Source organism: Chanodichthys erythropterus, chromosome 5 (genome assembly GCF_024489055.1).
Source record: "Chanodichthys erythropterus isolate Z2021 chromosome 5, ASM2448905v1, whole genome shotgun sequence".
NCBI classification, from domain to species: Eukaryota; Metazoa; Chordata; class Actinopteri; order Cypriniformes; family Xenocyprididae; genus Chanodichthys; species Chanodichthys erythropterus.
Window position 1 is genome coordinate 35,883,797 of NC_090225.1, and position 10,482 is coordinate 35,894,278.

Sequence of the window (10,482 nt, forward strand, 5' to 3'; positions counted from 1 at the left end):
CAGAATTTTGGATCTTACTTTAGATAAATTATACAGTTATATTCATCAGTGCATTGTTTATTGAATTGTACAGAGTGTCGTGAGCGTGGCTCTGTAGAAATGCTGTGTCATGGAAAAGATGGCTAAAAATAAAAGTTATATGCACTCTTATTGTGTCAATTACTACCACTTTTATGATGCATTTACATCCCTTTTGAAGCTTGAAAGCCTCTATCCCCACGAGGACTAATGGCATGGAAAAAAGCAAACAGTACAATCCTTCTTTTGTGTTCCCCGGAAGAAAGGAAGAAATAAAGTCATAAAGGGGTCTGTAATAACATGAGCACAAGTAAATGAAGACAGACGTTTCATTTTTGGCTGAGGTATTCTTTAAAATCTTTGCTTCTGTCCCAAGACACTACCTTACTTCCAGTACGTCTGTCCATCATGGTCTCTCTCCAGCTGTTCTCTCTCACTGTCTCTGCCTCACAGTTTTTCTCTCCTTCCATCTCCGTCTGCATGGCTGTGTGAATGGAAATCATTTCAAGCATCACTACCCACGGCTAATGCTGAAATGCGTTCTCTAAGGTGTCCACAGCCCATATGAATACAGTCATGCCTAAACCATGATACCACACAGTCTGATACTCCAAACTACCTCAAGGCACATAATAAAATCCTTGCTATTTCACGTACAGCACAACCTTCATCATATTTTTCTCCCCTCTTAGTAAGTCATGAGACCTCTGGTCAGTTCTAAGATGTCTGAGCTGTATAATGGGAATTAAAAGTTCAGAGTTCAACTCCGACACAAGGCGAATGAAGGTCAGGTGCATGTCTAAGACTCTGACCTCTGTGTAATTGCCTTAGGGCCCTTTAAACCATGTCATTGTACAGCTCCCATTTGCTGCGCTTCACTGGTCAGAAGTGCTTACAGCAGTTTGATGCTCATAATACTTCCAGTGCGCTGACCAACAGACCTCCGCCTGAGACGGTTTCACAAACTTCATAAAACTGGTTAAAAATGAAGTTCTCTTCAAACTTTAACATGTTCATGTTTTCTCTCAAGTGGAAAACATTTAAAAAAAAATACATCTGTGTGTAACTGAACTAAATCGACATACTGGGCAAAACCTCACTGGTGAGCATACCCTCACTGGTGTATCACCTTAGCAATTAATAATTAAGGTAAACCAGCAGCACACTGGGCAAAAGAATCTCAAAAAGTGAATGTGAATAATTCCTAAATCCTAAGATATCAAAACCACACCTGTGAATAACCTTATTGGTGTATAATTTTTTCTAATGAGTCAGTCAAAATAATTTATTGTTCAGGATGCTATTCGATGATTTAGCGATTCATTTTTCTCTCGGATTCAAAATGAATGGGGAACTGTATAACTGTTTCAGTGATTTGTTGACTGTTACTGACAACTCTCTGAGTGTTTGGCATGGTAATGGATATGACAATGTTGATATGTTTGGTCTTGGCAGAATACATCTGCTACACTGCTGCTGTTACTGACAAGCTACGCAATATCGCGTTCATTATCGAAGGCGATTCATCTGCGATAATGAACGCGATATAGCGTAGCTTGTCAGTAAACTATGGCTCTGTCTATTAAATGCTGCTCCATTTGAAAGCAGGTGATGGCGATTTAGCGGTAATCAGTGAAACCGGCTTTACTGACGAAATGCGCGTGACAATCGCATGCGATATATCGCCCAGCCCTAGCAGAGAATGATAGAGAATGATGTGATTGCAAGCAGATTGAGTTAAGGACCTATCAACCTGCACCACCTAGAGTTTTATGACAGAACTTTGATGTATACAATAAATGGGTGGTTGATTATAATTTCTCTTTTTTAACTTTAGTTAGTGTGTAATATTGCTGTTTGAGCATAAACAGCATCTGCAATGTTACAACGTTCAAAGTTCAATATAAAGGGAAATATTTTCTTTTAAATAATTCTCTGTGTAAGCACTACAACAAACTGCTGGTAGGGACTACAACAAGCTTCTTCATGGGTTAGTAACATCACTAACCCTCAAATTTGCATAAACCCTGCACACGAAAACACACAATAAAGGGAGAGAGGCCATGTTGGGCTGCTTTAGGAAGAATTGTTGTAGTAGAGCAGTGGTTCTCAAACTTTTAGAAGGGATTACCATCCTTCTGCGTACCCCCCTCTTCAACTTAGACTGCAGTCACACCTTTTTCATTAGGGGACAATATTTGACCCCTAAATTGATTTTCCAGTGCGTATTTTTACCTTTATGTATAACTTTATTAGAAAAAAATAATATTCTAAATTAAAAAAAATGTTCAATATAGAAATATGCAATGATTGTAAAACAAATTGATACTTTTAAATATTAAACTAAAACCGCCAGTAGGTGGCAGCAAGTCACTGTTTGTATGAGTGAGTCATCGAGTAATTCATTCAGTAAAGAAGCAAGTGGCTGTTAATGCATCATTGACTCTCACGATTCGTTCAAAGCCGAAGAATTCATGGGTTGTAGTTCTGCTGTGGTTTTCGTTAGAAATATTTTTTTTTGTTGCAAAATAGAGTAAATACTGACAGTACTGTGTTTAAAAAACGTTTTGTTTTTGACCTGTTGTATAATAATGTCACATTTGCAGTCATGTGGATATTTGGGATTGGGAACAATTGCATTCTTGCCGGTTATCATCATTGAATACATAAACTCACACAATGTTTTTGTATCAGAAATAGTTTGAGTCTTAAATCAATATCAGTCCACTGTCGGTGTCTATAATTGTTCTTCATGCGAGTAAGTGCTAAATCCCCACTTTTACAAAGGTGCATTGTCATGTAATTTAGTGTGATTTAAGGCAGCAGACCCTGCACACAATCTATCATATGCATGCTGCTTCTGTGAATGCAGTCATTTTTGACTGCAAAAGATGAGGTACTTTGAGTAAATGTAATGGATTTATGCCATTTTGCCAGTTAGAAATACATGCTCAGTTTTAATATCATTTTAAAGTATGGTAGAATTAAATAAACAACTCAGCATTTTGTTCCCGTACCCCTTTTTGTCACCTCACGTACCCCCAGGGGTACGCGTACCCCAGTTTGAGAACCACTGTAGTAGAGTGTTGTTACCATGCCGTCATTTTACACCAGACTGCTTCATAAACGAGGGTCAATTCAACGCTGGATTTGCAAAAAAGATTAACATGACGGCACATGCTATAGTCAATGAGTTGAATCAACTCCACAGCAACTACATAATTTATCCACTAACCATTCGGAAACGTCCAGATGCATTCTAAAAGTTGTAACTTCTTCCTGAGTCTCTCCATCAGTGTCCGACTCCGCATTTTGGCTGCATGCGAGATGCTGGGCGGTATACCAGTTCATACCGAATACTGGTATTTAATTTTGCTATGATATGAATTTTGATGATACTGCAATACCGGTATGTACCGCTTAACCAACGTTCGGAACGCCCTGCAGCCCGTCACTGTTTGAGAGGGTCCCGTTTCACTCTTGCACTGTAGTTAGAGTACAGCTGTGATCACAGCACAGTCTATGGTAAGTCCAAAATCACCCCCTAAACCCTCAGTCACTATACCCTACGTTATCCACTTATATTGTTCACTTGAAAGAGTGAATGAAAAATGCCGTTGTGTGTACATCAGCTGTACACTCGTTATTGCGGTGCAATGTGAGATTGAATGAGTGCACTCAATAACGTCCACTATGGTTTCGGACACCACTACAAATTGCTGTCGCCTCAAATAATGCCCTATTTGAGGTTATAGGGGGCGATTTCGGATTCAGCCCTTGATTACAGCGGAGAATTCAAACTACACGCGGCGCGCAAGAGAGAGCGGTTTCTGCGCGGTGCGCCGTGATGAGATTAACAACGTTCTCCACATGGATCATATTATATAGACCTGAGCAAGCGCGTTTAAGCTTTAATGGACCTATTTCATATACTATATTGCTCTAAACATGAACCAGCAGCGTGTATGCGCACATATTTCATCACGCAAGTGATAATGAGCGTCACCTGCGATTCTCTCACGGAGGAGCTCCGGAGGCATAAAAGGAGGAGCGACTACAATGAAGGACGAGAGAGGACCAGGCCTGGACTTTATGTTATGTTTTATTATGTTTGTGTGGCCAGCAGACGTCCGCGAGGGTCTGCCGGCATTACTTTCGTTTTGTTCTTTGTTTATTTTACATTAAAGTTTTGTTGAACGTTCGCCGGTTCCCGCCTCCTTCTTCCCACAACTACTAACCTCGTTACAGTAACATTATGCAAAGGACACTGAACTGTACGTCTGATCACGACCGCGATGACACAATGGGTTATTCTGCTACACAGAAGACGATATAAGTTAATAAATAGACTGACAATTCAAAGAAGAATGGGCAAAAATTTAACTGCTTTATTCTTTTTGTGGTAAACTTACGTTTCATTTGTTTAGAGACTGTAGTGCTCTTAAATGTACTGAAAATATCCTTAGACAGTTTAAATGTTCTTCTGCGTTTCTCCCTCGTTTTGGCAGTTTGTTGCTGTAAAGGGTTAGATTTTTTAAAATGCTTAAGGTGCCCTCAACTATTCTATCTCCATGGTCATTTTTTAAAGCTGCAGTCCGTGATTTTTCCTCTCTGTCGCCATCTCTTGTTTGAAACCTGCAATTGCAGTCATATGCGGAACAGCTCGTCAGCACGGATGAATCTAATCCTTGCTGTCAGTCACCGCACCGGTGTGGATACTGTATTTCAGAATCACAGATTCTACGTCTTGAAAGTATGACCAATATAAGAATTTTCACTGGAAAATATCATCTGAACAAGTAAGTAACATGTCTGCCACTTTTGTTCTGAACAACTGAGGAAAAAAGCATTAGGCCTACAATAAATCGCGCCGCCAATGATGATTAAATCTAATGATCGCTTAGCTCGAATCATACCAAACCATGCAAATTATTATTACTGTTATACTTTGCTCTCAAATTGTTAATGTTAACAACATCAGCATTGCATGACTATGTGTATTTAGTGTATATTAGCGTTACCTGTAGATTTCAATTTCTGTAGCCACTCCACAGTCCAAAGTCTTTTGCTTTTTGACTATGGGTAAATCTCCAGTTGTCACTGATGATTGTCATTTGGACCTTTCTGGATTACAATCCGTCATCAAAATGATAAGTTGAATTATTTCAGCTGCTGGCTATAAATGATCCGCTACCAGCAGAGTCCTCACGTGATAAAACTGACTAGCCTGGACGGGACTCCTTCCTTTCTGTTTACGGACGTGACATAATAACAAACCGAGGAACTGCTGCATGCTCAAATTTCCCATGGAAATCCACCATGTCGCTCTTATTATAAAACATTATTAGAAGCTTACCGTTGTGAATTGAGCTAAGATAATGAGATAGTTTTGAACACTGGCTGGTTATGTACTTGCTCAAAAATTGATTTTGGATCATTTTCAACCAAAAAAAGGTGCGGACTGCAGCTTTAATAATCATGTGTCTGTAATGAGTGTGTTGCAGGTCTTTGTTTTATTGGTTGTTGTCTCCCCACAGCATCATTTTGTGGGGGTTTGTAAACCTGTATTAACTCTAGTGTAGAATTTTTCTACAATATTCACTCATCATGAAAGTAAAACAGGGCATTCTAGTCAATCTACTGGAGTATTTCCTCTCTCAATCAGTAGAAAATGTGGTTAACGCCTGGACATGCATAGGGGAAAAAAATACCATGATATTCCGTGAAACCGATATAATTTTGAAAAATACCGTGATATAAGAAGTTTTGTTGTTGAGCAACTGAAGTGTTCTTTCCAGCAGAGGGCAGAGCTTTAACAGCTAAAGCTCTGCCCGGGAGCAGCAGCTCATTTGCATTTAAAGGGGCACACACAAAAATGGGGGTATGACAGTTTCCACAAAAAATATTATCAGCACAAATGTTTTCAACATTGATAATAACAAGAAATGTTTCTTGAGCACCAAATCAGCATAATAGAATGATTTCTGAAGGATCATGTATAATAGCTGCTGAAAATTCAGCTTTGCTATTAGAATTAACTACATTTTAAATATTTTAAATAGAAAAAAATAATTTTCAATTGTAACAATATTTCACAAAATTACTGCTTTTGATAAAAAATAAAAAATAAAAAAAATGCAGCATTGGTGTACATAAGAGAGTTATTAAAAAAAAAAAAAAAATCTTACTGACCCCAAACTTTTGAACCCAATTGTAAGGTTGAATCATGTTGGAATTGTAAGGTTGAAGACATGTTGGAATTAGAATCAACACATTATTCCAACCAAATTAAAGTAAAAAAAGATCAATCCTGTGTGTGTCAACTGTGTTATCACCCTTACAAGAACTGCAGTTGTGAATATAATGAATATATTTCAAACAAAAAGCCAGAGGGGAATCGCAATGTCAAAACTTTTCGTCATTACGAGATACAAATATTATCACAGTGCATTAAACTTTTGACTCATCTCAAAGCTCCTTAATTATCTTGTATTTATATGGCAAAGCATTCATCTTGATCTCCCAATAAAGCACAGGATGGCTGCATCATCTCTAACTAATGAAGCTTCTGTTAACCGAAACTTTAGACTGAAACGTGGACGTTAACTCATGAGATCACCCCAGTCCTCCTCCTAACACACGCACACATAGACAGATACACACACTCTTTCTCTCCATATCAATGGTGTCAGTTGAACACAGATGCCAACTGAGCACCAGTCTCACTGATCTATTCATTACACCAACAGCACATCACTGACTCATTATTCAAGCCTTTCAACAGATAAATTCTGGGAAACATGAATGTAATAATAAAGTCAATAGTGGAAAAAGGTCAATAGTAACTGAAAATGCAAATGAAGTTGAGGTGGTAGGGGAGAGTGGGGACAGTTGCAACGTGTGGCAGTTGCAACATTGCTGATTTATCCAATTAGGAATGAGCTAGAGTCATGACATTCCTACTGCACATGCTCAGTATGCCCCTCCTTCTTTCTGGAAGTTAACAGCTACATGCTAAACCTCCTTATAGGAGAACTGAAATTCAAGGCAAAAAAGTAACTTTTTTTACTACTAGATTTTTTGTCATACTGTCTAAACTGTTTAAGTATTGTTTTTTATAGTTTTATAGTTTGAATGTGCATTTTCTTAGCTCTTAACAGACTTGGGTACAATGTGTTCAAGCTAATGTGTTAGGCTAGCATCACTAGTTTTAAGATGGCTGCCAGGGGGTGGGACAGTTGCAACGCATTGTTGCAACTGTCCCCACATGGTGTTGCAATTGTTCCTCATGACAATAATAATGACAATTAGATAAAAATTTATATAAAAGGCAATTCAGTGGTTTGATAAAGAACATATTTCAATAATCAGGTATCTCCTCTTTGTATTTCAGCAAATTGCTTTTTTAAAAGTCAAACTCTGCAGTGTATCCTACATTTTCTGTTCTGTTTTTTTCAGTATGGACAACTTTTTTTTTTTTACAGGAAAAGGACAACAGAAAGGGGTGTCCCTCTACCTATTCTGTCCTTAGCTGCTGCTGTAGTAAGCAATGATGGCAGGACAGTGAGGTCACATAACGATAATTGATATGCTTAGCATTTGTTTGACTACGATATCAAACAGCAAATACTGTGTTGCTAATGTTACACAAAACATGTTCCCATTCACCATCTCAGAAAATCAATATCCTTAGAAATGCTTTGAACAACTTTTAAGATATTAAAGGCATACAGTTCATCATCAGAAAATGCGCATATATACTGCATATTAGAGAAATAGCACATATTGTAGCCAAGCTAGAGGTCTGTGCTTGGATATGTTGTGCATATTTTCTTAGTATTTCTTAGCATTTATTCATTTAGTCTCTTTGCTAAACCATGCATCGCTATTAATATGGCTCATGCATAGTGTCTGTGTTTAGAGCAAACCCCTAACTCACTCTAACTGCCTCAAATTATGCATCTTGTTGAGGAATTTATGCTGTCTCATTGCAAATGATCAGATATATGATATTCAGATTTATGATTTTCAAATTGGCTTTGAAGGAGGGACTAGTAAGTAACAACAACAAAAAATACTTTGCAAATGCATAGCAACACACTGGCAAACACCCACATCATGTGCTGGTGAGTTGTGCACATGCAAACAGCTTGCTCTAGTTTTCTTCTTCCGTCAGAACTGCATGAGTTGATGTTATTAGGCAGAAAATCACATTTGAGTTGGGCCTACATAAATCAGTTTGTGGGATTTTGACAAAGGTGTTACATGGTTGTGTACTTGGTTGTTTTTTACTTTAAAAAGTTAACTCAATGAACTCTGGTCTCAAATAAACTAAAAAAAAGATTTGAAAAATGATGCAGAAGTATGAGTTTTATTACATCTAAATGACTGTTGCAACTGCCCCTCGGTACTGTTGCAACTGTCCCCATATATGGGGACAGTTGCAACATTTTTCAGGGTCCATTTAAGTACAAATTACTTTCATATTATCACATGTACACATGTTGCAACAGTATGGGCAGGTAGGTGACATATATGGGTTTAATATAAATATTTTTTGTCTTTCTAATACAAACAGTCGCTGAGAAACTGAAGGAATTGTAAAAAGTGTTGCAACCGCCCCCACTCTCCCCTAATGGTGAAATACAAGTATAAAATTATTTGAGGGGAGGCCTCCTGGATGATCAAGAAATTGCCTATGATGTCCATAACAGTTGCAAAAATCAACCTAAATGCATTGTGAAGTTGAACCAAAAAGGTAAAAGCAAACAGACTAATTACAAAGTAGAGCACTCACACCGTCTGACATCAACTTTTGGTCATGTCTGAATGAAAATGACATTGAGATAATTTAAAACATGCAATAAGCTTCGAGTTAACTGTTTCTAGTGAATAAACGATGGTGACAGGAGGTGCACCTTCAATACACCTGCAGTGTTGACAGAGGATATGACATACATTACTAAAATATTAACATAGGCTATACATATAAAGCACTACCACACGCCACTGGCATATTTTAACCACTACAGATGCAGCTTCTGTGCTGTTTTTGCAGTGAGGAAATGGAAACAACCGAGTTAAATGATGTGGCTGATGGGAGTGAATGAAACAGGAAAGTTTAATCCATCAGATAGCCTACTAAACCTCTCAAATATCCTCAAAATTAATATCACGTCCAGTCGCATTTGACTTCATTTTACCAGACATGACTTGAATGAATAAAAAAAAAAAACAATTCAGAGACAAATTAATCGATCATTTTTCCCCCAACCAGATGGATTCAAGGGGCTACAGATTCAGATCTAGAAAGAAGAAGAATGATGATTGAATAAAATAAATAATGTGGTCTCAGTTGGATCTCTTTAAATGCCATTATTTTGCTTAATGTAACAGAGGCGGATTTCAAATTGACTTTGAGAGAAACAAAACTCAACTAATGACACTCAAATCGGCTCTAAGACCATAATAGCATATTACTAATTCTTTAAATAATCTTAATACAGCTTACTCACGCAGTTTATTTCAGTTATTTCTCTCTCCTCATGTTCCTGCAGACGTCCGTTCACAGCAACAGTTACGCGAGCGTTTTCACTCAAGGGCGCCGCACGTGAAATCATTCATTCCTCCTGTCAGGAATTTACCGGACGGTCTCCGTATCACTCAAACGTTAACCCACCATGTCGGTTTAGAATCCAAACAGAGTCTATCCGGACAGACCCACGCAGCGAATCCCGCATCAGTCTCTGTACGTGTGTGTGTCTTTTTTCTCAGACGAGGACGGACCGCACGAGCCCCGGTGATTTTACTTCTTACTGATTCCCCTTAAGCGCTTAAAGTCCAAGAGCAGGTCAGATTCAGGACGGTGTTCGTTAGTCCTCAAGCAACGGTAAAAAGTAACATGACAGCTCCAATGAAAGTAAAACCCACCTCACACAGCCCTCATTCAACCTTCTCTGCCTCCTTCCTTCCTCTCTCTCTCTAACTCTCTCTCTCTCTCTCTCTCTCTCTCTCTCACACACACACACACACACACACACACACACACACACGAGGCAATAATCTCATTTGCCTGGTCAGTAAAGGTGAGGGCAGGTAAATCTTGATGTTGAACTCAGCATTGTCCGGCAAATTCATATAATGGTGAATAATATCAAAAACATGTCCAAATCATATTCAATTCAAGGTAATTATGCTTAATTGATATTAATATTGGTATTATTATTATTATTATTATTATTATTTACAATAAATAAATAATCTATCTATCTATCTATCTATCTATCTATCTATCTATCTATCTATCTATCTATCTATCTATCTATCTATCTATCTATCTATCTATCTATCTATCTATCTATCTATCTATCTATCAAGGGGGAGTGGGTTGCAAAATATATATCAGACATGTTTTAATTAGATTCCCCCATTCGGCCAAATAAACACAAACAGTTTCACACATAC

General features: G+C 38.0%; 1 protein-coding gene across 1 annotated transcript in view; it reads right to left on the minus strand.

The window, feature by feature from the left end:
* pcdh15a (protocadherin-related 15a) overlaps positions 1-9,665 on the minus strand; it is a 280,344-nt gene extending 270,679 nt beyond the window's left edge. Inside the window, exon 1 of the mRNA XM_067385538.1 lies at positions 9,534-9,665. The gene's annotated coding sequence lies outside the window, so the exon portion shown is untranslated. The remainder of the gene's footprint in view (positions 1-9,533) is intronic.
* Between the last annotated feature and the right edge of the window lie 817 nt (positions 9,666-10,482).